We start from the raw sequence: 25,188 nt of genomic DNA on the forward strand, positions 1-25,188 counted from the left end.
CAGTGTGAAAGTCCAGTCTTCCGTGAATTCACAAACAAATGATTGCCCTTGTTACTGGCATTCCACACCGGTGATAAAACATGGGAGAGAATCAGCCTTGGCCCAATTGTGTGGGTTTTTTCCTGGAAGGTGCTGTGTTCTTTGTCTTTAATATATATGGAAATGTATCTATGTACACTTGTAGGATGTTTTAAAATAAGTGTATTTCTACCTGCAGAAACATTAGTAGAAATCCTCTGAGATTTCCATTTGGCGGTGGTGGTGGTGGTGGGAGCAGCGGCGGCGATGGTGGTGGTGATAGTGGTGTGTTTTATGAGTTCAAAGTCTTTGCGCTTGAGCTATAGGAGCCTGCTGTAAGCTGTGGACTGTTTAGCATGCCATATGGGCCACAGTCTCTGACATCTTTAACTAGAATAGCAAAGGGCTGGGAAAAGGAGCACGGTAGAGTACTAGCAGCCACGAGAGAGCAGGGTTGGAATGCTGGCTCTGACCACAAATTGGTACACAGAACTTGTGTTTTTCATTAGAGTTGCTGCAGTAATGCTGGTTTCTAACATTCCGAAGGCTATTCAGACTTATATTAAATTAAATTCTCCTTTAAAATCACTCTATGTTGGAACAACATGAAGGATCAGACTGTAATCAAGAAACTTCAGGAAATAAGAAAAACTAAGTCTAGCTCTGGCCTTTGCTTATGCTATTGGTATGAATGTGCAACACGCATTACCTGTGATTCAGTAGTTAATTTGGAATGTATCTGAAAGATACAGTATTGCTTTGAGCTTTTAATTGACTACTTAGTTCAAGTTTAATATATACAATATATGCAATTTGTGGATTATAGAAGCAACTCTGAGTGACCATAATACATTTATATACCAAAGCACAAAGATGAGAGAGTACGTTTTATACTGTGTATAAATAAACACTTATGCAAACCACATATTTGTTTAAATATACTTAAACATTCATTTGTGCAACCTACAGCTAAAAGTTCTGACTGGCAAAACTCAAGCATTAAGAAATTTGCCTCTTATTCTATAATCAAACCCTCACCATAGTCAATTCTATCATCTAGCTAGCTAACCAACTCTATTTCTCAAACACATACACATACACATACCACACACATACACAGAATTTATACCTGCACAATGTTTTGAGATCCGCAATCAAGCACATGTATTAGTCAGGCTAGGCAGGGCGATGTTGCAGTAATGGACAAATTTCAGTGGGTTAACACAGAGTTTATTTCTCCCTTATGTAAAACACCCAAGGAGTACAGACAATCTTCCGGACCGCTGTCCTCTGTGAGTTGGCTGAACAATCCAGGTCTCTTCGATCATATAACACTTCCACATCAACATGTGCATCCAGAACTGTAGCAGAAGAGAGGTAATAGCCTAGAGAGTCAACCATAGTATTATTGCCTGTTGTTCCCATGCATACTTCCTTGGCCAAAGTAAGTCATATTGCCTTATGTAACTTCAAAGAGGTAGAGAAAAGCTATCCTCCCATGTACCTGAAAGTACATATTGGTATGTGACAAAATCCTATCACATGATTAATATAACCTAATGAATGTGACTGATTTTGAAATCAATCAACTAATCAGTCTGTCTCTCTGTCACACACACACACCTGTGTGGGGGTGCGAGATTTCTGGGGCACAAGTGAAGGCCATCCTTTCTTTCTGCAAAATATACCAGCCCAGATTGACTACAGAGGCAAATGGGACATTTCTTTAACTGAAACTTTATTTATTTTTTTTAGGTATTTCACATTAGGCCAACATCCAGTCTTTAATGAGGAAGATTTTCAGTTCTCTTTCTGAAAGTAAGTTGTAAAACAACGATAGCAACAACAAAGCCACAAGTTTTTCTTTCTCAGTAAGAGTCAAGATGAGAAAAGAAAAGAGGAAGCAAGCAGGACTCAGGGAGTGTTTTTTTTTTTTTTTTTTTAACAATTTTATTTACTTAGTCATGAAAACCACAGAGAGAGAGAGGCAGAGACACAGGCAGAGGGAGAAGCAGGCTCCCTGTGGGGAGCCCAATGTGGAACTCAATCCCAGGACCCCGGGGTCATGACCTGAGCCAAAGGCAGACGCTCAACCACTGAGCCACTCAGGTGCCCCAAGAAGTGTATTTTGTTTCAAGCCAAAAGCTTGAAGGCTTGTAGGCTTGGGGTCCTCCCAAGAAAAAAGTGTATTTTCAGCTGTGATGGGTCTAACAAATGAGTAGCATGCAACAGGCTTTTCAGGTTCTAGAAAGGAGGAGTAGGGGGGTCCACTTACAAAAGGCCTTCTCAGCAGTGTTTCTCCCATGGAGGCTGAGAGAGATTGGGGCATCAGGGAGAAAAGAGACAGTCTCTGTCCAGGAGGGCTTCACAGCATCCAGGCACACTGCACGCAAGGACAAGTGCTGTTGTATATACCCAAAGCCCTGCATGACCTAGCCCCTAGCTACCCTGCTCCAGCTTGGTTTCAGGCTGCCCTGCATCCCTTCATCACCTGCCTATTGTCTCTGTTCCCACCATGCCCAATCTTATTCTAATTCTTGAGTAATGTGCCCTCCTGAACAGGGCCTTTGCATAAGCAGTGCCAAGATTGCCTTTCCTCATCTCTCCCCACGTAAGTAAAACCTATTCATTCTTCTGACCTCAACTCAAATACCACTTCTCAGAGAAACCTTCCTTGATGGTCAGAACCATCATTATTCGTGTATCACATGCCCTGCCTTTTAACAACTTCTACGGTTTGTGATTATATATGGATTGGTGTAGTGGTCTGAATAATGTTGCTCTTCTACCAGTCTTCTAAGCTTCCCAGGGACTGTATCTTTTTTCCCCTAACTTTGTATCTTTATTCTCTCTCTCCCTCTCTCTCTTTTTTTAAAGATTTTATTTATTTATTCATGAGAGACACACACACAGAGAGAGAGAGAGGCAGAGACACAGGTAGAGGGAGAAGCAGGCTCCATGCAGGAAGCCGGATGTGGGACTCGATCCCGGGACTCCAGGATCACACCCTGAGCTGAAGGCAGGCGCGAAACCACTGAGCCATCCAGGGATCCCTGTATCTTTATTCTCTATCCCAGTGGCCCAAATGTGTTAGGACTTCAATAAATATTTGCTGAATAAATGCAATATCATACAAATAAATGACCACAATCTCTCATATTTTTATAGCTCTATTTAGGTATCAAGTACTTTGCCTATATTTTCTGATTTTATATTCAAAATAGACAAGTTGAGCAGTGATACGTGCTTTTAGGGCCAAGGTGGATGGTGCTCCAAAGCTATAATTTTCTATCCAGTGCTCTGACCCTGTAAAAGTTACCACACTCCCTTGAGTCTCATCCCTCTGTATGTAAAATAAGTGCCAGATTCAATGCAATAAAGTGGTCCTCCAAATAAAGAAGAAAAAGATCAATGCCCAAGAAACAAATGGACAACTGTATAAATAGAAAATTGGTAACAGAGGAACTATGATTAAAATATATATAAAAGATATTATTCCTTAGTGAAATGCTGGGAAGCAGGTCACAAATGTACTCACGTTGTTGTTCAGATACCCAGAGGAAATGTTTCTTTATTCTAAAATGTAATCTGGTCTCCCTCTAACTCTTACTCACTGTGCACCAGGAAAAAAAAAATCCGCATCCTGATTTCAGAAAATCCACATTCTAAGAAATGTATCCCAATCTAGTAACTGTAGTCTGCAATGATGTGATCATTTAAACAGTCTGCCAATAGTTTTGTTCAATGGCCCTAGGTAAAGAGGCCTGTGTCCCAGAATTCTACCTATTTTCCTTGTTTCTCTGTAACCTGACATTGGATATAAAAAGAACATTAGTGGGTACCTGTGGTGTGAGATTAATGGGGAGGAAGCTCCAAACCTGTATATCATGTCTGTGTAATGCCTTCTACTCCAGTGTTCCTGTCCACCTGCTTTGTTGGGGACCCTGATGAAGACCATGAACTTGTCCACTATCTTTACTGACTTGGTCATAGCCAGCTGAACTCAGGGACTGGCTGTACCTCATCTCGGTGCTCACTGGCCCTCTTTCTGTCTCCTGACCACACCTTTACCCAGCCTCCTGCCTACTTCCATAGCTTCTTCTGGGGGGCCAGTACACCATGCCACAGTTGATCCCATGTCAGAACTGTTGGCTGCCAACTCAGCATCTGTACTATGAAGGAACCATGAGAGGCTTAGAATGCCAACTCAAAAGAGAACATCCTCCAGCCTCTTATGTGAAAGCTTAGATTCAATGAGGGTAATTTTGCTGGATTGACCAAAAATGGTGTGGTTGGAGCAAAGTATTTTGAGTTTAAGAAGCAGAAAATGCTTAAACCTGCAGAAAGAGGTGGCATTTAGCCAGCCAGTCTACATGAAAGAATGGGCTTCTTAGAGTTGTCTGAGGAGACATCATCTAGCATCCACTTCTCTGCAGCATGCAGGTGGGAACTGAACTGGGATGCTTTGGGGTTGAGTGAAGGATGTATCCTGGCTGGTGGTATTGAGAGCAGTAGCCAAGGACTCTGGGGACGCTTGCCCCAGAGACTTCAGGATGTTGCCTGTCTTCAAGAGAGATACAGACAGGCAATGAGCCTGTCAGAATAGATCATTGTGAAAGGAAAATACAGAACCTTCCTAGAAGGCTCTGGAAGGTGTGAGACTTCTAAAATTAGTCCTGATGGTGTGAGGTTATAAGAGAAAACCCCCAGAATCTACTGGAATGGAATTTCCCACCAGCACAGTGAGATGGAGTTTAGAGCAGATTACATTTGTTTAGGGCTAGAAATAAATGTGCTATTTCTCTCACTCTAGTGGGTGAACTAAAATTGTTACACACAAGAATGTAAATATGTAAAGAGAGGTCAGGAAAAGAGAAGAACTGAATGGTTTTCCAGAGTAACCTTTGCGGAGCAGTAGGGGTAAGCTGGAAGAGGGGAATGGCAATAGGGACCTTTCTGGGTTTTATTTATTTATTTTATTTATTTATTTTTTCCTTTCTGGGTTTTAATCTGTATTTATTTTTATTGTAGATCATTGGCCTCAAGACTCCTTTCTTGTCACTTGTGTAATAAACATATACACTAACAAGAAAATGCTTGAGTCTGATGATCCCTGTGAGTTTCTGACCACTCTGACATCCTCCCAGCTATGTAATGGTGCCCCCTGAGGCAGCTGGCTCAGCTCCGTAGGTGCTCCGCAGGTGCTCCCCACCAGGGGCCCTAACCCTCCACCACAGGACCTTGCTACTTATCCTGTTTCACCTGTGGTGCTCCCAACTTGCCCCTTAAGGTCGCCTGAGGGAGCTATCAAATCACAGGAGACTCCTAGACCCCCCTCCCAGAGACTCAATGTCCATTGGTCTCAGGAGGGCCTCAGGCCTCAGAGCTTTAAAAAGCTGCCAGGTGAGTCTAATAGCAGCCAAATTCAGAACCCTGAGAGACACTCTCTGGAGGTCAGCCTGAACACAGCAATTGCTTCCTACCTCCGTTTGTCCTCCCTCTGCCTCCTCCCTAGTCCCTGCTATTTCCTTCTGTCAAAATCCTATCTCTCCTGGAAGACTCTGCCCAAATCCTCCCTTCTCCAAGAAGACTTTGTTCCCTTCCATCCTAAGCGCCCCCCAATGGACTTTATTCATCCTTCTTGTGTGATCTTTATTTTGGCACATTTTGCACTGTAGCTAGTTGGCTGTTTGCTTATGTCCAAGACTGGAAGCTCCTTGAGGCTGGTGGCCGGGGTTTATTCCTCTCTGCCGGGCCTCTTGGGGAATACTTTGGGTCTTATACACAAACAGTGGGGAATCGAATTGCACCGAACCTTCACACTTATTTTAGTCCAACTACATCCACACAGACTAAAGTACATACGTTTTTGAGGGAAATGGAAGGATAAATGAATCATTCATTTTCAGAAAAACACAGCTAAATGCTTCTTCCTTAAGAATGTATTCCGTAGAGTTACAATCTCTGTGTACTTACTGGGTGTCCTGCCCATTGTTGGGACAGTGTCTACTTGATTGGAGGGTCTTGGATTTAGAAATTCTGACTTCGTGGAAATAAACTCATAAATTTAATCTTGTTAATGTCCTCTGGGAGGAAAAATATATCCAAAATTTTAGTTTAGTCCTACAATTATGGAGAAAACCCAAGTCCCTAAGAATCAAGAATGTGTTAAGTGGGAAAGGAGAGAAAAAATACATTCATCCTTTCCAAAATATGCACTCATTTCAAACTCTGACTCTTGGAAATGAAAGTGATAATGGAAACATTGCCATGAAGTGGTGTCATCCCATGGTCCTTGTCAGGATGCAAATCTAAATCATGCAAGCCTCTGGATTTAGCTACCAGTTTATTGGAAACACAGGGATAGATAAATACATTAAAGGACAGGACAGGGATACAGGCAGCTAACTCCAGACTGGGAAAATGTATAGGCTAAATGATGTGGTTGTGTCAAAAGATAAATTGCAAAGGGTGATAAAAAATTGCAAAGGGGAATAAAAGAAATAGAGAGGTAAGGTAAAAGAGAACTTAGGGCCATTTTTTTTTTTAAGATTTTACTTATTTATTCATGGGAGACAATACACACACACACACACACACACACACACAGAGGGAAAGAGAGAGAGAGAGAGAAGCAGAGACACAGGCGGAGGGAGAAGCAGGCTCCCTGCAGGAAGCTCAATTTGGGACTTGATCCCAGGACTCTGGGATCACGCCCTGAGCCAAAGGCAGATGCTCAATAGCTGAGCCACCCAGGCATTCCTAAGAGCCATTTTCAACCTGCTGCAATGGATGCCTTCATTATGGTCCTGATTCAAACAAAAAGCTGTAAAACAAAAAGCATTTATGAAATAATTAGGGAAATGTGAATAAATGAAATATATTTGATAATAGTAAAAAATTATATATCTTGTGATAATGGGATTATAAATATAATTATTACATATTATATAAAATACTGTTATTAAATACATACATATATAGTAGTATATATTAATATATACTGTACTTATTAATTATATCATTATATGTTAATATATGAGAATACGTATCTTATTATATGTCATAACATTATTAATATAATATGTAGTTTTATTTTGCCATAAAATGAAAGTGTTTAGCGTTTTATCTGCTCTCCCAACTCTTTACAAAACTGTTGAGGTCTCCAAGGCTGTGCTGAGCTCCACCAACTCATCCGCAGAAGTGTTATTCACCACCCCTCAGCCTGCCAGAAAATCCATTAGGTGGTCATATAAGGCCCGGGCCAGGGAATGGATGTTGAGTGTGTAATTCATGTCCTTCCATTCAGACTCTCCAGGGGACTGAAAGCTCACTTTCCTGATGGACAAGATGTCATTCTTGTCCTCTTCTTGCCCAACCTCATCTTCTGGATTGTGACAGTCCAGCAGAAGGGCCTTCTTGCCACCATTCTTTATAACTTCAGCCACAAACCTGGGAGTGGCCGTCAATTCAGGCTCCTGTTCTTCAACCATGTGTCCTTGGGAGGGCTCCTCATTCCTATCATATGTTGGTGAGATAGTCTTGTTAACGTTCCAAGTGACAGTGATCTTTTCTCCAACAGTTTTCTGCACTAATTTGGCTTCTGTCCCATTCACTTCCAGCTCGCAGCCTCCAGACATCTTAGGGAAGGGACTTGTGCTTCTGTATCTTCCTTTTCTCCTTAAGCCCATCATTTAGGAATTCAACAAATTTGTCCCCTTAAGTGTGCAGCACATCACAGCCGCAAGCGCAGGCCCCAGCACCTGGGAGTCCCAGAGCCGCCAGGCCAGTGCTCTACTAGTGGTGGACTCCTGTGGGTGCCTTGGTGCCCTAGTCTTGAAATCTCAGAGGAAAAAAAAAAAAAAAGGAAAAAGAAGAAAGAAATCTCAGAGCAACAATATAGAGTTGAAATTATATAGTATCTGGGATTTCCTTCAAAATAATCCTGGGTGGGGCATCTGGGTGGCTCAGTGGTTGAGCGTCTGGTCTGTCTTTGGCTCAGGTCATGATCCCGAGGTTCTGGGATCGAGTCCCACATCAGGCTCCCCACAGGGAGCCTGCTTCTCCTTCTGCCTGGTCTCTGCCTCTCTCTCTGTGTCTCTCATGAGTAAATAAGTTTAAAAAATCTTAAAAAAAACAACAACAATATAATCCTGGGGTCAGGGAGTAAGTGGGGGCATAGACAAAATGAGATTATCCCTGAGTTAATTTTTGAATGAGTACATGAAGTTTATTATATGATTCTTTACTTATGTCATATTGTGCAAGAGCATCTAAAGTATTTTTTAAAATATTTTATTTATTTATTCATGAGAGACACAGAGAGAGAATGAGAGGCAGAGACACAGGCAGTGGGAGAAGCAGGCTCCATTCAGGGAGCCCGACGTGGGACTCGATCCCTGGTCTCCAGAATCAGGCCCTGGGCTGCAGGCGGTGCTAAACCGTTGCACTACCGGGACTGCCCCAAGCATCTAAAATATTAACAAAAAGGCATTAAAACACATCACACTCATTTAAGTAAAAGCAAATTACTAATAAAATTGTATAATCATCACATTTAAAAAAAATATCTGGGACCGGATTAATGATAAGAACTGTTTGGGCTGCTCAACCTCTTGATTTCCTTGCAGTACCTAAGGGATAAAGCATATTCTGGCTAATAATAGGGGAAGGGTACGGGCTGGAGGGAGAAATGGTGTTGATTCAAGAAAATGTTTGACTCTTGCCTTAAAAGCTGATTAAAACAGAAATTAGAGTTTCAAAAAATTAAGACAGTCTGGAGGGGTGGTGGGTGGGGGGAAGGGATAATTGGGTGGAGGGCATGAGATGGAATGAGCAGTGGGTGTTATAAGCAATTGATGAATCACTAAATTCTACCCCTGAAACTAATAAAAAAATTAAGGCCATTTGACTTATGATAAAAAAACACTACCTGATAGTGATAAGAAACACCTGGAGGTTTCATCTGAAGGTTACGAAGTGAAAAATATAGCAAAGAACAATTGGTTTTTACAAACTTTCTTTTTTTAATAATATATTTTTTTAAATTTTTTATTTATTTATGATAATCACACACACACAGAGAGAGAGAGAGAGAGAGAGAGGCAGAGACATAGGCAGAGGGAGAAGCAGGCTCCATGCAGGGAGCCCGACGTGGGATTCGATCCCGGGTCTCCAGGATCGTGCCCTGGGCCAAAGGCAGGCGCCAAACCACTGCGCCACCCAGGGATCCCTAATAATATTTTTTTATTGGTGTTCAATTTGCCAACATACAGAATAACACCCAGTGCTCATCCCGTTAAGTGCCCCCCTCAGTGCCCGTCACCCATTCACCTCCACCCCCCGCCCTCCTCCCCTTCCACCACCCCCAGTTCATTTCCCAGAGTTAGGAGTCTTTATGTTCTGTCTCTTTTTCTGATATTTCCTACCCATTTCTTCTCCCTTCCCTTCTATTCCCTTTCACTATTATTTTTATTCCCCACATGAATGAGAACATACACTGTTTGTCCTTCTCCGACTGACTTACTTCACTCAGCATAATACCCTCCAGTTCCATCCACGTTGAAGCAAATGGTGGGTATTTGTCATCTCTAATGGCTGAGGAATATTCCATTGTATACATAGACCACATCTTCTTTATCCATTCATCTTTCGATGGACACCGAGGCTCCTTCCACAGTCTGGCTACTGTGGCCATTGCTGCTAGAAACATCGGGGTGCAGGTGTCCCGGCGTTTCATTGCATCTGTATCTTTGGGGTAAATCCCCAGCAGTGCAATTGCTGGGTCGTAGGGCAGGTCTATTTTTAACTCTTTGAGGAACCTCCACACAGTTTTCCAGAGTGGCTGCACCAGTTCACATTCCCACCAACAGTGTAAGAGGGTTCCCTTTTCTCCGCATCCTCTTCAACATTTGTGGTTTCCTGTCTTGTTAATTTTCCCCATTCTCACTGGTGTGAGGTGGTATCTCATTGTGGTTTTGATTTGTATTTCCCTGATGGCAAGTGATGCAGAGCATTTTCTCATGTGCTTGTTGGCCATGTCTATGTCTTCCTCTGTGAGATTTCTGTTCATGTCTTTTGCCCATTTCATGATTGGATTGTTTGTTACTTTGCTGTTGAGTTTAATAAGTTCTTTATAGATCTTGGAAACTAGCCCTTTATCTGATACGTCATTTGCTAATATCTTCTCCCATTCTGTAGGTTGTCTTTGAGTTTTGTTGACTGTATCCTTTGCTGTGCAAAAGCTTCTTATCTTGATGAAGTCCCAATAGTTCATTTTTGCTTTTGTTTCTTTTGCCTTCGTGGATGGATCTTGTAAGAAGTTACTGTGGCCGAGCTCAAAAAGGGTGTTGCCTGTGTTCGCCTCTGGGATTTTGATGGAATCTTGTCTCACATTTAGATCATTCATCCATTTTGGGTCTATCTTTGTGTCTGGTGTAAGAGAGTGGTCTAGTTTCACTCTTCTGCATGTGGATGTCCAATTTTCCCAGCACCATTTATTGAAGAGACTGTCTTTCTTCCAATAGATAGTCTTTCCTCCTTTATCGAATATTAGTTGACCATAAAGTTCAGGGTCCACTTCTGGGTTCTCTATTCTGTTCCACTGATCTATGTGTCTGTTTTTGTGCCAGTACCACACTGTCTTGATGACCACAGCTTTGTAGTACAACCTGAAATCTGGCATTGTGATGCCCCCAGATATGGTTTTCTTATTTAAAATTCCCCTGGCTATTTGGGGTCTTTTCTGATTCCACACAAATCTTAAAATAATTTGTTCTAACTCTCTGAAGAAAGTCCATGGTATTTTGATAGGGATTGCATGAAACGTGTAAATTGCCCTGGGTAACATTGACATTTTCACAATATTAATTCTGCCAATCCATGAGCATGGAATATTTTTCCATCTCTTTGTGTCTTCCACAATTTCTTTCAGAAGTGTTCTATAGTTTTTAGGGTATAGATCCTTTACCTCTTTGTTCTATAGTTTTTAGGGTATAGATCCTTTACCTCTTTGGTTTATTCCTAGGTATCTTATGCTTTTGGGTGCAATTGTAAATGGGATTGACTCCTTAATTTCTCTTTCTTCAGTCTCATTGTTAGTGTATAGAAATGCCACTGACTTCTGGGCATTGATTTTGTATCCTGCCACACTGCCAAATTGCTGTATGAGATCTAGCAATCTTGGGGTGGAGGCTTTTGGGTTTTCTATGTAGAGTATCATGTCATCGGCGAAGAGGGAGAGTTTGACTTCTTTTTTGCCAATTAACTGCCTTTAATGTCTTTTTGTTGTCTGATTGCTGAGGCTAGGACTTCCAGTACTATGTTGAATAGCAGTGGTGAGAGTGGACATCCCTGTCTCATTCCTGATGTTAGGGGAAAGGCTCCCAGTGCTTCCCCATTGAGAATGATATTTGCTGTGGGCTTTTCATAGATGGCTTTTAAGATGTCGAGGAAAGTTCCCTCTATCCCTACACTCTGAAGAGTTTTGATCAGGAATGGATGCTGTATTTTGTCAAATGCTTTCTCTGCATCTAATGAGAGGATCATATGGTTCTTGGTTTTTCTCTTGCTGATATGATGAATCACATTGATTGTTTTACTAGTATTGAACCAGCCTTGTGTCCCAGGGATAAATCCTACTTGGTCATGGTGAATAATTTTCTTTTTTTTTTTTTTTTTTTTTTTTTTTTATTCAAGAGCACTTCAGTTTTATTTTAAGTGTTTTACCAAGACTTACCAAATATGAAAATTACTTTTAGATCTGGTGGATATTTTACTTTGATGTTTTTCAGATTTTTAAACTAAATATTTGATTATAAAAAAATAAATTGCTCAACTATGAAGAGATTAAAGTATACATATTCAAAGTACAATTTATACCAAGAATGAAATTTACTGTTGCTTTACAGGGAATATAATGGAACTCTTGCTATAAGCACTTAAAAAAAAAAGCCTAAGATTATAAATAACACGTTATTTAAGAGTGAATAGACTCAGTTGGTTAAGTATCTGACTCTTGATCTCAGCTCAGGTCTTCATCTCAAGGTCGTGAGTTCAATTCCCCGTTTCATAACCCAAGTAATTAAAGTAATGAATGAATGAATTCATTCGTATTAAATTAAATTCATAAATGAATTTAATAAAAAATCTTTTTAGCATAGAAGAGGTAAAAAAAAAAACAACCAAAAATTTTCATGCCAAAACTTCTTATTCTTAGCAGATTCATGAAACAAAAATGATGGATTATAGAAAGAAACTGGGAATATTATAAGAGTAATGAAAGCTGTACCAAAATATCAAGTTTGATACCCTAAGGAAAACAAAAGATCATTTCCAACAGTTTTTCTAAGGACTTGACATTTGTTATAAATGTTTAGAACAAGAAGAGCTTGTTGGCTTCTAGAAAGCCTACTGACATATGTCTGTTTTTTCACAGTGTGTACTCATCCTGACAATAAGAACAATTATTTCAGAAAACACTTCCATACAACATTTCATAAAACAATAATTAGTTGGTCTGTAGGTCACCATAAATGTTATCTTCTGCTGTCTCTCTCTCTCTCTTTCTCTCTCTCTCATTTCTGAACTCCAAACATATGTACACTATATTTGAGTTCTTTCCAGTTTTTGAATGGATGCTTGTATTGCGATGTATTTCCCCCTTAGGACTGCTTTTGCTGCATCCCAAAGATTTTGAACGGTTGTATCTTCATTCTCATTAGTTTCCATAAATCTTTTTAATTCTTCCTTAATTTCCTGGTTGACCCTTTTATCTTTTAGCAGGATGGTCCTTAACCTCCATGTGTTTGAGGTCCTTCCAAACTTCTTGTTGTGATTTAGTTCTAATTTCAAGGCATTATGGTCCGAGAATATGCAGGGGACAATCCCAATCTTTTGGTATCGGTTCAGACCCGATTTGTGACCCAATATGTGGTCTATTCTGGAGAAAGTTCCATGTGCGCTTGAGAAGAATGTGTATTCAGTTGAGTTTGGATGTAAAGTTCTGTAGATATCTGTGAAATCCATCTGGTCCAGTGTATCATTTAAAGCTCTCGTTTCTTTGGAGATGTTTTGCTTAGAAGACCTATCGAGTATAGAAAGAGCTAGATTGAAGTCACCAAGTATAAGTGTATTATTATCTAAGTATTTCTTCACTTTGGTTAATAATTGATTTATATATTTGGCAGCTCCCACATTCGGGGCATATATATTGAGGATTGTTAAGTCCTCTTGTTGAATAGATCCTTTAAGTATGATACAGTGTCCCTCTTCATCTCTCACTACAGTCTTTGGGGTAAATTTTAGTTTATCTGATAGAAGGATGGCTACCCCTGCTTTCTTTTGAGGACCATTCGAATGGTAAATGGTTCTCCAACCTTTTATTTTCAGGCTGTAGGTGTCCTTCTGTCTAAAATGAGTCTCTTGTAGACAGCAAATAGATGGGTCCTGCTTTTTTATCCAGTCTGAAACCCTGCGCCTTTTGATGGGGTCATTAAGCCCGTTCACATTCAGAGTTACTATTGAGAGATATGAGTTCAGTGTCATCATGATATCTATTCAGTCTTTGTTTTTGTGGACTGTTCCACTGAACTTCTTCTTAAAGGGGAATTTTAAGAGGCCCCCTTAAAATTTCTTGCAGAGCTGGTTTGGAGGTCACATATTCTTTTAGTTGCTGCCTGTCTTGGAAGCTCTTTATCTCTCCTTCCATTTTGAATGAGAGCCTTGCTGGATAAAGTATTCTTGGTTGCATGTTCTTCTCATTTAGGACCCTGAATATATCCTGCCAGCCCTTTCTGGCCTGCCAGGTCTCTGTGGAGAGGTCTGCTGTTACCCTAATACTCCTCCCCATAAAAGTCAGGGATTTCTTGTCTCTTGCTGCTTTAAGGATCTTCTCTTTATCTTTGGAATTTGCAAGCTTCACAATTAAATGTCGAGGTGTTGAACGGTTTTTATTGATTTTAGGGGGGGATCTCTCTATTTCCTGGATCTGAATGCCTGTTTCCCTTCCCAGATTAGGAAAGTTTTCAGCTAGAATTTGTTCAAATACATATTCTGGCCCTCTGTCCCTTTCGGCGCCCTCGGGAACCCCAATTAAACGTAGGTTTTTCTTTCTCAGGCTGTCGTTTATTTCCCTTAATCTATCTTCATGGTCTTTTAATTGTTTGTCTCTTTTTTCCTCAGTTTCCCTCTTTGCTATCAACTTGTCTTCTAGGTCACTCACTCGTTCTTCCACCTCGTTAACCCTCGTCGTTAGGACTTCTAGTTTGGATTGCATCTCATTCAATTGATTTTTAATTTCTGCCTGATTAGCTCTAAATTCTGCAGTCATGAAGTCTCTTGAGTCCTTTATACTTTTTTCTAGAGCCACCAGTAGCTGTATAATAGTGCTTCTGAATTGGCTTTCTGACATTGAATTGTAATCCAGATTTTGTAACTCTGTGGGAGAGAGGACTGTTTCTGATTCTTTCTTTTGAGGTGAGGTTTTCCTTCTAGTCATTTTGCTCAGTGCAGAGTGGCCAAAAGCAAGTTGTATTGGGAAAAAGAGAAAAAGAGAGGAGAGAAAGAAGGAAAGAAAAGAGAAAGAGAAAAAAAAAGGGAAGAAAAAGAAATAAAAAACGAAAAAAAAAAAGAAAAAGAGAAAGAAAAAGAAAGGAGAAAAAAAGGGGGTGGGGGAAGGAAACAAATCAAAAAGCAAAACAAAACCAAAACAAAAAAAAAACAAACAAAAAAAGAACCACCGGGGAGTATCTTCTGATTCTGTGTTCTTTAAGTCCCTTGGCTTCTCCTGGAAGTTGTCCGTCTAGCTGGTGTTCTGGGGGAGGGGCCTGTTGTGCTGATTCTCAGGTGTTCGCAGTTGGGGGAGCTGCTGTGCCCCTGCCTGGTGCAGGGCTCAGTGGGGGTTGTTTACCCCGTGAGGCCGCAGGAGGAACAGCCCCAGTGGCGGGGCAGCTCTGGAAACCTGGATTCAGCTCCGGCAGGAACTCCGTCTGCAGGGCCTGGAGGCTCCGGGGCGGGGCCGCTGATCTGCTCAGCTCGGGGCAGGAGCGTCCTCGCTGTCCTGGGCCCTCCCGGCCTCTGCCTGTCCCGGGGGAGGCGGGATCCTGGGCTGTGTCCCGGCGCCCTGTGCTCCGGAGCCTGCGCTGTTGGATTCGCGCTCCCGCCCCGCAGCCCCCTCCGCGGAGCCGCCCCCGAGCCCCTCCGAGCTGCTCCGGGTCCCGCCGTGCGCGCTGCAGCCCTTAGGGAGCTCGGCGCACTCTCCTGGGCGCGCAGTTGCTGTTACTGTCCCGGGGAGCCCGAGGGCATCCCCGCCCTCCTGGGTCCTGCTCCACCTCCCTGCGAGCCCCTTTCCGCCCGGGAAGGTCGGTGCAGCTCCTGCGTCTCCGGGACGGGGCTCTCCTGTCCTGGGGACACTCGCCCCGGCCTCAGCCCGGCTCCTCGCGGGGCCCCTCCCCCTTGGAGGCCTTTGTTTCTTTATTTCTTTTTCCCCGTCTTCCTACCTTGATAGATGCGCGAACTCTTCTCATTGTAGCATTCCAGCTGGTCTCTCTTTAAATCTCAGGCCGAATTCATAGATTTTCAGGATAATTTGAAGGTTTTCTAGGTAGTTTGGTGGAGACAGGTGATTTGGGGACCCTACTCTTCCGCCATCTTGCTCCTCCCTCCGTGAATAATTTTCTTAATGTATTGTTGGATCCTATTGGCTAGTATCTTGTTGAGAATTTTTGCATCCATGTTCATCAGGGATATTGGTCTATAATTCTCCTTTTTGGTGGGGTCTTTGTCTGGTTTTGGAATTAAGGTGATGCTGGCCTCATAGAATGAATTTGGAAGTACTCCATCTCTTTCTATCTTTCCAAACAGCTTTAGTAGGATAGGTATGGTTTCTTCTTTAAACGTTTGATAGAATTCCCCAGGGAAGCCATCTGGCCCTGGACTTTTGTGTCTTGGGAGGTTTTTGATGACTGCTTCAATTTCCTCCCTGGTTATTGGCCTGTTCAGGTTTTCTATTTCTTCCTGTTCCAGTTTTGGTAGTTTGTGGCTTTCCAGAAATGCGTCCATTTCTTCCAGATTGCCTAATTTATTGGCGTATAGCTGTTCATAATATGTTTTTAAAATCGTTTGTATATCCTTGGTGTTGGTAGCGATCTCTCCTTTCTCATTCATGATTTTATTAATTTGAGTCTTCTCTCTCTTCTTTTTAATAAGGCTGGCTAATGGTTTACCTATCTTATTAATTCTCTCAAAGAATCAACTCCTGGTTTTGTTGATCTGTTCCACAGTTCTTCTGGTCTCGATTTCGTTGAGTTGTGCTCGAATCTTTATTAACTCTCTTCTTCTGCTGGGTGTAGGATCTATTTGCTGTTTTTTCTCTAGCTCCTTCAGGTGTAAGGTTAGCTTTTGTATTTGAGTTCTTTCCAGTTTTTGAATGGATGCTTGTATTGTGATGTATTTCCCCCTTAGGACTGCTTTTGCTGCATCCCAAAGATTTTGAACGGTTGTATCTTCATTCTCATTAGTTTCCATGAATCTTTTTAATTCTTCCTTAATTTCCTGGTTGACCCTTTTATCTTTTAGCAGGATGGTCCTTAACCTCCACATGTTTGAGGTCCTTCCAAACTTCTTGTTGTGATTTAGTTCTAATTTCAAGGCATTATGGTCTCAGAATATGCAGGGGACGATCCCAATCTTTTGGTATCAGTTCAGATCCGATTTGTGACCCAGTATGTGGTCTATTCTGGAGAAAGTTCCATGTGCACTTGAGAAGAATGTGTATTCAGTTGAGTTTGGATGTAAAGTTCTGTAGATATCTGTGAAATCCATCTGGTCCAGTGTATCATTTAAAGCTCTCGTTTCTTTGGAGATGTTGTGCTTAGAAGACCTATCGAGTATAGAAAGAGCTAGATTGAAGTCACCAAGTATAAGTGTATTATTATCTAAGTATTTCTTCACTTTGGTTAATAATTGATTTATATATTTGGCAGCTCCCACATTCGGGGCATATATATTGAGGATTGTTAAGTCCTCTTGTTGGATAGATCCTTTAAGTATGATACAGTGTCCCTCTTCATCTCTCACTACAGTCTTCGGGGTAAATTTTAGTTTATCTGATATAAGGATGGCTACCCCTGCTTTCTTTTGAGGACCATTCGAATGGTAAATGGTTCTCCAACCTTTTATTTTCAGGCTGTAGGTGTCCTTCTGTCTAAAATGAGTCTCTTGTAGACAGCAAATAGATGGGTCCTACTTTTTTATCCAGTCTGAAACCCTGCACCTTTTGATGGGGTCATTAAGCCCGTCCATGTTCAGAGTTACTATTGAAAGATATGAGTTTAGTGTCATCATGATATCTTTTTGTCCTTGTTTTTGTGGACTGTTCCACTGGACTTCTTTTTAAAGGGGAATTTTAAGAGTCCCCCTTAAAATTTCTTGCAGAGCTGGTTTGGAGGTCACATATTCTTTCAGCTCCTGCCTGTCTTGGAAGCTCTTTATCTCTCCTTCCATTTTGAATGAGAGCCTTGCTGGATAAAGTATTCTTGGTTGCATGTTCTTCTCATTTAGGACCCTGAATATATCCTGCCAGCCCTTTCTGGCCTGCCAGGTCTCTGTGGAGAGGTCTGCTGTTACCCTAATACTCCTCCCCATAAAAGTCAGGGATTTCTTGTCTCTTGCTGCTTTAAGGATCTTCTCTTTATCTTTGGAATTTGCAAGCTTCACAATTAAATGTCGAGGTGTTGAACGGTTTTTATTGATTTTAGGGGGGGATCTCTCTATTTCCTGGATCTGAATGCCTGTTTCCCTTCCCAGATTAGGAAAGTTTTCAGCTAGAATTTGTTCAAATACATATTCTGGCCCTCTGTCCCTTTCGGCGCCCTCGGGAACCCCAATTAAACGTAGGTTTTTCTTTCTCAGGCTGTCGTTTATTTCCCTTAATCTATCTTCATGGTCTTTTAATTGTTTGTCTCTTTTTTCCTCAGTTTCCCTCTTTGCTATCAACTTGTCTTCTAGGTCACTCACTCGTTCTTCCACCTCGTTAACCCTCGTCGTTAGGACTTCTAGTTTGGATTGCATCTCATTCAATTGATTTTTAATTTCTGCCTGATTAGCTCTAAATTCTGCAGTCATGAAGTCTCTTGAGTCCTTTATACTTTTTTCTAGAGCCACCAGTAGCTGTATAATAGTGCTTCTGAATTGGCTTTCTGACATTGAATTGTAATCCAGATTTTGTAACTCTGTGGGAGAGAGGACTGTTTCTGATTCTTTCTTTTGAGGTGAGGTTTTCCTTCTAGTCATTTTGCTCAGTGCAGAGTGGCCAAAAGCAAGTTGTATTGGGAAAAAGAGAAAAAGAGAGGAGAGAAAGAAGGAAAGAAAAGAGAAAGAGAAAAAAAAAGGGAAGAAAAAGAAATAAAAAACGAAAAAAAAAAAGAAAAAGAGAAAGAAAAAGAAAGGAGAAAAAAAGGGGGTGGGGGAAGGAAACAAATCAAAAAGCAAAACAAAACCAAAACAAAAAAAAAACAAACAAAAAAAGAACCACCGGGGAGTATCTTCTGATTCTGTGTTCTTTAAGTCCCTTGGCTTCTCCTGGAAGTTGTCCGTCTAGCTGGTGTTCTGGGGGAGGGGCCTGTTGTGCTGATTCTCAGGTGTTCGCAGTTGGGGGAGCTGCTGTGCCCCTGCCTGGTGCAGGGCTCAGTGGGGGTTGTTTACCCCGTGAGGCCGCAGGAGGAACAGCCCCAGTGGCGGGGCAGCTCTGGAAACCTGGATTCAGCTCCGGCAGGAACTCCGTCTGCAGGGCCTGGAGGCTCCGGGGCGGGGCCGCTGATCTGCTCAGCTCGGGGCAGGAGCGTCCTCGCTGTCCTGGGCCCTCCCGGCCTCTGCCTGTCCCGGGGGAGGCGGGATCCTGGGCTGTGTCCCGGCGCCCTGTGCTCCGGAGCCTGCGCTGTTGGATTCGCGCTCCCGCCCCGCAGCCCCCTCCGCGGAGCCGCCCCCGAGCCCCTCCGAGCTGCTCCGGGTCCCGCCGTGCGCGCTGCAGCCCTTAGGGAGCTCGGCGCACTCTCCTGGGCGCGCAGTTGCTGTTACTGTCCCGGGGAGCCCGAGGGCATCCCCGCCCTCCTGGGTCCTGCTCCACCTCCCTGCGAGCCCCTTTCCGCCCGGGAAGGTCGGTGCAGCTCCTGCGTCTCCGGGACGGGGCTCTCCTGTCCTGGGGACACTCGCCCCGGCCTCAGCCCGGCTCCTCGCGGGGCCCCTCCCCCTTGGAGGCCTTTGTTTCTTTATTTCTTTTTCCCCGTCTTCCTACCTTGATAGATGCGCGAACTCTTCTCATTGTAGCATTCCAGCTGGTCTCTCTTTAAATCTCAGGCCGAATTCATAGATTTTCAGGATAATTTGAAGGTTTTCTAGGTAGTTTGGTGGAGACAGGTGATTTGGGGACCCTACTCTTCCGCCATCTTGCTCCTCCCTCCGTGAATAATTTTCTTAATGTATTGTTGGATCCTATTGGCTAGTATCTTGTTGAGAATTTTTGCATCCATGTTCATCAGGGATATTGGTCTATAATTCTCCTTTTTGGTGGGGTCTTTGTCTGGTTTTGGAATTAAGGTGATGCTGGCCTCATAGAATGAATTTGGAAGTACTCCATCTCTTTCTATCTTTCCAAACAGCTTTAGTAGGATAGGTATGGTTTCTTCTTTAAACGTTTGATAGAATTCCCCAGGGAAGCCATCTGGCCCTGGACTTTTGTGTCTTGGGAGGTTTTTGATGACTGCTTCAATTTCCTCCCTGGTTATTGGCCTGTTCAGGTTTTCTATTTCTTCCTGTTCCAGTTTTGGTAGTTTGTGGCTTTCCAGAAATGCGTCCATTTCTTCCAGATTGCCTAATTTATTGGCGTATAGCTGTTCATAATATGTTTTTAAAATCGTTTGTATATCCTTGGTGTTGGTAGCGATCTCTCCTTTCTCATTCATGATTTTATTAATTTGAGTCTTCTCTCTCTTCTTTTTAATAAGGCTGGCTAATGGTTTACCTATCTTATTAATTCTCTCAAAGAATCAACTCCTGGTTTTGTTGATCTGTTCCACAGTTCTTCTGGTCTCGATTTCGTTGAGTTGTGCTCGAATCTTTATTAACTCTCTTCTTCTGCTGGGTGTAGGATCTATTTGCTGTTTTTTCTCTAGCTCCTTCAGGTGTAAGGTTAGCTTTTGTATTTGAGTTCTTTCCAGTTTTTGAATGGATGCTTGTATTGTGATGTATTTCCCCCTTAGGACTGCTTTTGCTGCATCCCAAAGATTTTGAACGGTTGTATCTTCATTCTCATTAGTTTCCATGAATCTTTTTAATTCTTCCTTAATTTCCTGGTTGACCCTTTTATCTTTTAGCAGGATGGTCCTTAACCTCCACATGTTTGAGGTCCTTCCAAACTTCTTGTTGTGATTTAGTTCTAATTTCAAGGCATTATGGTCTCAGAATATGCAGGGGACGATCCCAATCTTTTGGTATCAGTTCAGATCCGATTTGTGACCCAGTATGTGGTCTATTCTGGAGAAAGTTCCATGTGCACTTGAGAAGAATGTGTATTCAGTTGAGTTTGGATGTAAAGTTCTGTAGATATCTGTGAAATCCATCTGGTCCAGTGTATCATTTAAAGCTCTCGTTTCTTTGGAGATGTTGTGCTTAGAAGACCTATCGAGTATAGAAAGAGCTAGATTGAAGTCACCAAGTATAAGTGTATTATTATCTAAGTATTTCTTCACTTTGGTTAATAATTGATTTATATATTTGGCAGCTCCCACATTCGGGGCATATATATTGAGGATTGTTAAGTCCTCTTGTTGGATAGATCCTTTAAGTATGATACAGTGTCCCTCTTCATCTCTCACTACAGTCTTCGGGGTAAATTTTAGTTTATCTGATATAAGGATGGCTACCCCTGCTTTCTTTTGAGGACCATTCGAATGGTAAATGGTTCTCCAACCTTTTATTTTCAGGCTGTAGGTGTCCTTCTGTCTAAAATGAGTCTCTTGTAGACAGCAAATAGATGGGTCCTACTTTTTTATCCAGTCTGAAACCCTGCACCTTTTGATGGGGTCATTAAGCCCGTCCATGTTCAGAGTTACTATTGAAAGATATGAGTTTAGTGTCATCATGATATCTTTTTGTCCTTGTTTTTGTGGACTGTTCCACTGGACTTCTTTTTAAAGGGGAATTTTAAGAGTCCCCCTTAAAATTTCTTGCAGAGCTGGTTTGGAGGTCACATATTCTTTCAGCTCCTGCCTGTCTTGGAAGCTCTTTATCTCTCCTTCCATTTTGAATGAGAGCCTTGCTGGATAAAGTATTCTTGGTTGCATGTTCTTCTCATTTAGGACCCTGAATATATCCTGCCAGCCCTTTCTGGCCTGCCAGGTCTCTGTGGAGAGGTCTGCTGTTACCCTAATACTCCTCCCCATAAAAGTCAGGGATTTCTTGTCTCTTGCTGCTTTAAGGATCTTCTCTTTATCTTTGGAATTTGCAAGCTTCACTATTAAATGTCGAGGTGTTGAACGGTTTTTATTGATTTTAGGGGGAGAATCTCTCTATTTCCTGGATCTGAATGCCTGTTTCCCATCCCAGATTAGGAAAGTTTTCAGCTATGATTTGTTCAAATACATATTCTGGACCTCTGTCCCTTTCGGTGCCCTCAGGAACCCCAATTTAACGTAGGTTTTTCTTCCTCAGGCTGTCGTTTATTTCCCTTAATCTGTCCTCATGGTCTTTTAATTGTCTCTTTTTTCCTCAGTTTCCCTCTTTTCCATCAGCTTGTCTTCTATGTCACTCACTCGTTCTTCCACCTCGTTAACCCTCGTCGTTAGGACTTCTAGTTTGGATTGCATCTCATTCAATTGATTTTTAATTTCTGCCTGATTAGCTCTAAATTCTGCAGTCATGAAGTCTCTTGAGTCCTTTATGCTTTTTTCTAGAGCCACCAGTAGCTGTATAATAGTGCTTCTGACATTGAATTGTAATCCAGATTTTGTAAACTCTGTGGGAGAGAGGACTGTTTCTGATTCTTTCTTTTGAGGTGAGGTTTTCCTTCTAGTCGTTTTGCTCAGTGCAGAGTGGCCAAAAACAAGTTGTATTGGGAAAAGGAGAAAAAGAGAGGAGAGAAAGAAGGAAAGAAAAGAGAAAAAAAAAAAAAAGAAAAAAGGAAGAAAAAAGTAAAAAAAAAGAGAAGAAAAAGAGAAAGAAAGAAAGCAAAAAGAAAAGGGTGGGGGAAGCAAACAGACATCAAAAAGAAAAAAGAAAAAAAAAACCCAAAAAAACAAAACAAAAAACAAAAAACAGAAAAAACAAAACAAAACAAAAAAACCACGGGGGAGTATCTTCGGATTCTGTATACTTTAAGTCCCTTGACTTCCCCTGGAACTTGTCCGTCTTGCTGGTTCTGGGGGAGGGGCCTGCTGTGCTGATTTTCAGGTGTGAGCACTTGGGGGAGCTGCTCTGCCCCTGCCTGGTGCAGGGCTTAGTGGGGGTTGTTTACCCCATGAGGCCCCAGGAGGAACAACCCCAGTGACAGCGGCCAGCTCTGGAGCCCTGGACTCAGCTCCCGCAGTAACTAGGGAGCTCTCTGTCTGCAGGGCGTGGATGCTCGGGGCAGGGCCGCTGATCTGCTCAGCTGGGGCAGGATCGTCCTTGCTGTCCTGGGCCCTCCCGGTCTCTGCCTGTCCCGGGGGAGGCCGGATCCTGGGCTGTGTCCCGGCGCCCTGTGCCCGGGTTTGCGCTGTTGGATTCGCGCTCCCGGCAGCACAGCCCCCTCCGCGGAGCCGCCGCCCGAACCCCCCTGAGCTGCTCCGGGTCCCGCCGTGCGCGCTGCAGCCCTCAGGGAGCTCGGGGCACTCTCCCGGGGCGCAGGTGCCTGTTAGTGTCCCAGGGAGCCCGAGGGCATCCCCGCCCTCCTGGGTCCTGCTCCCACTCCCTGCGAGCCCCTTTCTGCCCGGGAAGGTTGGTGCAGCTCCTGCTTCTCCAGGACGGGGCTCTCCTGTCCTGGGGACACTTGCCCCGGCCTCAGCCCGGCTCCTCGCAGGGCCCCTCCCCCTTGGAGGCCTTTTGTTTCTTTCTTTCTTTTTCCCCATCTTCCTACCTTGATAGAAGCGTGAACTCTTCTCACTGTAGCATTCCAGCCGTTCTCTCTTTAAATCTCAGGCTGAATTCGTAGATTTTCAGGATGATTTGAAGGTTATCTAGGTAATTTGGTGGGGACAGGTGACTTGGGGACCCTACTCTTCCGGCATCTTGCCCCTCCCTCTTTCGGTTTTTACAAACTTTCAAGCTGACTGGGAAATAAAAAGCGGAAAGAAAGAGAAATACAGAATGAGGGGAAATGCCAAATCAGAGGCTGGAGGCTGGAGGCTGGAGGCTGGATGGCAGAGATGGGGCCGTTCATGGATGGTGAGATGTTGCTTGGATCCTGTTATGACGTTTGCAAGGATACCCACGAGTCCCATTCTTTTCCAATCTAGTCACGTGTGTAAGATGAGAAAGAATTCATAATCCGCCTTTGAACGTGAACTTCTGGAGAATGACAAACAATGAAGAGAAATAATGATAAAGATCAACGTCAAGCTGGAATGGAGCAAGCAGAAGGGAAAGAAGTCAGCATGGCTTGGTGTAAGGAAATGTGTAATTCCTCCCCACTCTGAATTTTTCGTTATTCCTGCCCCTTCTCAGCGTGGAGCATCGGCTGCCCTGGTTAGCTGTGATCATCCCAGGAAAGGATTGTCGTAGGAAAATGAACTGGGAAAAGACAACTGACTCCCAGCGTCTCAGGGCAAAGAAATAACTTGGGGGGTGACTGCATTCACATCACTCGACACACACACCCCCTAAGAGAAGACTCCCCGTGCTTCAGGAAGTGGGAAAGGCAGACAAAAGGGTGAGTGAGCTCAGCAAAAATCATGGAAATGCAGGTTGAGGAGGCATCAGAGACCACCCAATCTCCCTTCAAGGATCCACCCCAAAAAGCATATCTGAGGTCCCTTGAAATCTTGGGTGGCTGCGCTGTGTGCCTTCTACATCAAGAGTTCTTGTGGGACTGTCCCTTCTATCCTCCAGGAATCTCTGAGAAGCCTCAGGAACTGGAGCAACAGGAATGTCTAGAAAAGGCCCATTGAGGGTTTGGGGGCATGGGAGACTTGATTGAAATTTTGCACAAGAAGCTGTCAGATGTGTGATACAAGTGATAAAGTACCCGATGTGTAGAATATCTGTGTAAGAAACTGGGGATGGGTTCATAGAAAAAAAAAAGAAAAAGTTTAAAAAATTTTAAATTAACTCCAGAAAAAGCAAAATTTTGTTCAAGAAGAGAATGTACTTTCAGTATATTACATGGCTCAGTATGAATAATATTCATGTTACCATAATAATGTAAGCAATGGAAGCTCATTTATTAAAAAAAAGTAACAACTCTGTTGGGTGAAAGGGTAGGATATTTATGTGGGAAGGTAGGGAGAGCTAAATCTTCAATGATCATAATATGAAAACAATTAATATTTAAAGGTGGTTGGAATCAAGAAATTAGCAGTATATTCGCTGGTTATTTTGAAATATGGATCTAAATACCACAAGAAACATTAAGAATATGTGGATAGTGGTTGCCTCTGGAAAGCTGAAATTGAGGACAGAAAGCATGAGGCAAGGATTGCTGGATTCCTTTCTTTCGGAGGGATGGCAGTTATATTTGAGCCTTTAAGCCATAAACATGTATTACTTAGATTAAAAACATTAAATAAAAAATGTATAAAGTATTTGTGCGTCATTAGATTACTGACCTAGTCATTAGTAAATTCTTCTAACTTTTAGAACCTATGATTCTCTACCAAAATATGTAAAAGCCTGCAATGTAGTGCTTGGGGCAGAGGAGGCACTTAGTCATTGTTAGTTCCCAGAAGCTTCCAGAGTCACAAACATTGTGCCTCTATTGGGAGTGGATTTGTCTGTTGAGAACGGGCTTTCACTTTGGCCATGAAAATCTGCTTTAGCTCTCTGCTTTGCCTTTGTGGTGTTGTGTATGCATGTGTTCATGTGTTACACCGTTGTCAATCAAAAAAGACTTTTATTTTTTTAAAAAGATTTATTTATTTATTCAAAAAAGACTTTTAAAAATAATTTTGTTATTGAAGCATAATATACACATGATAAAGTACC

The 25,188-nt window shown here is 42.5% G+C and overlaps 2 long non-coding RNA genes and 1 pseudogene across 2 annotated transcripts in view; 1 reads left to right on the plus strand and 2 right to left on the minus strand.

Moving 5' to 3' along the window:
- Window positions 1–1,240: 1,240 nt before the first annotated feature.
- LOC140638323 (uncharacterized) lies at window positions 1,241–23,498 on the minus strand. Its single transcript, XR_012035420.1, has 4 exons — window positions 23,126–23,498; window positions 5,995–6,104; window positions 2,294–2,401; window positions 1,241–1,403 (listed from the first exon to the last, which is right to left on the minus strand). It is a non-coding gene; the product is annotated as an uncharacterized lncRNA (long non-coding RNA).
- Window positions 7,090–8,667, minus strand: LOC140608627 (complement component 1 Q subcomponent-binding protein, mitochondrial-like; annotated as a pseudogene).
- LOC140638326 (uncharacterized) overlaps window positions 23,481–25,188 on the plus strand; it is a 67,284-nt gene continuing 65,576 nt past the window's right edge. The window contains exon 1 of the long non-coding RNA XR_012035421.1: window positions 23,481–23,917. This is a non-coding gene — a long non-coding RNA (uncharacterized lncRNA). The remainder of the gene's footprint in view (window positions 23,918–25,188) is intronic.

The sequence above is a fragment of the Canis lupus genome, chromosome 1 (assembly GCF_048164855.1).
Source record: "Canis lupus baileyi chromosome 1, mCanLup2.hap1, whole genome shotgun sequence".
Lineage (NCBI taxonomy): Eukaryota > Metazoa > Chordata > Mammalia > Carnivora > Canidae > Canis > Canis lupus.